At 36.9% G+C, this 2,175-nt stretch overlaps 1 long non-coding RNA gene across 4 annotated transcripts in view; it reads right to left on the bottom strand.

Moving 5' to 3' along the window:
• The window catches only part of LOC104980361, an 87,713-nt gene that overhangs the window by 61,815 nt on the left and 23,723 nt on the right, over nt 1-2,175 (bottom strand). The gene's annotated exons all lie outside the window — the stretch shown is intronic.

Genomic DNA, 2,175 nt, shown 5'->3' with positions numbered 1-2,175 from the left:
CTCCTTTCATACTTGTTAGGATTTGTCTTACATACTGCGGTGCTCCCATGTTGGGTGGATATATATTTATAATTGTTATATCTTCTTCTTGGATTGATCCTTTGATCATTATGTAGTGACCTTAATAACACAAGTGACCTTGTGTTATTTTTAAATTAATATGTTTGGAGATTACACTATTTCTTTTTTCCTTATTTTCTTTTCTTTTCAATAGTTCATAGTATAGGGATGATCCATAAATAATTTACCTTCTCTGCTAGCTATGAAACTCTAAGTTTTCTCCACTCTTCTGCTATTTCCAAAATGTGGTCAACATTTTTGCGAATAAGTACTTGCACATATGATGGTCAGGGAGGCCTGGAGTGCTGCGATTCATGGGGTCGCAAAGAGTCAGACACGACTGAGCGACCGAACTGAACTGATATCTATAGGAAGATTTTAAATAAAGAAATAAAAAAATATATATTTAGATTGTTGTTGTTCAGTTGCTAAGTTGTTTCTGACTCTTTGCAACGCCATGGACTTGTAGCCCACCAGGCTCCTCTGTTCATGGGATTTCCCAGGCAAGAATACTGGAATGGGTTGTCATTTCCTTCTCCAGGGGATCTTCCCAGACCAGGGATCAAACCTACGTCTCCTGCATTGGCAGGTAGATTTTTTATCCCTGAGCCACCAAGGAAGCCCTTTAATTTAGAGTAATACTGTCTAATCACTCTTCAGTGATTCTGTACTAATTTATTATCTCACCAACACATAACTCAGATAGCTACGTGTGAGGAAAGTGAATGATGACATGGCCTAGAAAACAGTAGCCCATAGAACAGCTGACTCAATATTTGATATATATGCTAAAAGTCACATTCTAGTAATTAAATTTTATATGTTTTGTGTGTGTGAGAGAGAGAGTGCTTGCCTAATATTTCAGCCATTCTCATGACTTCTGGGAAAGAAGAAAGATCCATAAATCTTCCATGAAAATAACACAGGAAACATTTCAAAAAATACTGCAAAGATTATGATGTGAATAAAAGGACAATCGAAATTTTAAAGTTGGCAAAGGATCCGAATAGAATTTCTCCAAAGAAGATATGTATATGACCAATAAGTACATGATAAGATGTTAAACAATGTTAGCCATTGAGAAGATGAAAATTAAAAACACAAAAGATGCTACTTTGCATTCTCCAAGACGGCCAGCATCAAAAAGTCAGTGTCAGGTTGGCAAGAATGTAGAGCAAGTAGAACCCTCATACATTGCTGGTGGGAATGTAAACTGGTAGAGTCACTTTGGAGAACAGTCCAGAAGTTCGTCAAAAGGTTAAGCATAGAGATATCATGTGAACAAGCATTTCTGCTCCTTGGTATATAGATCCAAGAGAAATGAAAACGTGCCACCCCATTTGTATATGAATTTGTATATGAATATTATAGCATCATTATTCACAACAGGCAAAAAGTGGGAACAACTCAAATGTTCGTTAAAGCATGAACAGAAGGACAAAAAGTGATATATCCATAAAATAGAATATTACTTGACCATAAAAAGAAACACATTTCTGACATAGGCTATTACATGGTTGAACCTTGAAAACATACCAAGTGAAAGAAACCAGTCACAGACAACATATACAGTACAATTCCATTTACATAAAATATGCAGAGTTGGCAGTAAAAACAGAATATAAATGAGTGGTTGCCAAAGGCTGAGGATCAGTGAGTCAGAGGTGGAGGGTGGGGATGGGGTTGCTGGGGAGGTGCAATATTGGGATAAAAGTGGAAGAACAGCTAAGGGGTACAGGTATCTTTTTGGAGTGACCAAAATGTTGGAAAATTGATCTCCATGGATGTACTACTTTGTGAATACACTAAAAACCGTCAAACTATATGCTTTAAATGGGTGAATGGTACATATATTGTATCTGAAGATGTTGTCTATAAAAAAGATTAACATGTGACAAGTAAAAAGGTAGGGTTTTATTTTGCTCTTTTAATCATCCAGTCCCATCACTTCATGGGAAATAGATGGGGAAACAGTGGAAACAGTGTCAGACTTTATTTTGGGGGGCTCCAAAATCACTGCAGATGGTGACTGCAGCCATGAAATTAAAAGACGCTTACTCCTTGGAAGGAAAGTTACGACCAACCTAGATGGCATATTCAAAAGCAGAGACATTA

The sequence above is a fragment of the Bison bison genome, unplaced genomic scaffold (assembly GCF_000754665.1).
Source record: "Bison bison bison isolate TAMUID 2011002044 unplaced genomic scaffold, Bison_UMD1.0 scf7180017864499, whole genome shotgun sequence".
NCBI classification, from domain to species: domain Eukaryota; kingdom Metazoa; phylum Chordata; class Mammalia; order Artiodactyla; family Bovidae; genus Bison; species Bison bison.
The sequence above is the reverse complement of the archived record's forward strand: the minus strand, read 5'-3'. Positions and strand labels throughout refer to the sequence as shown.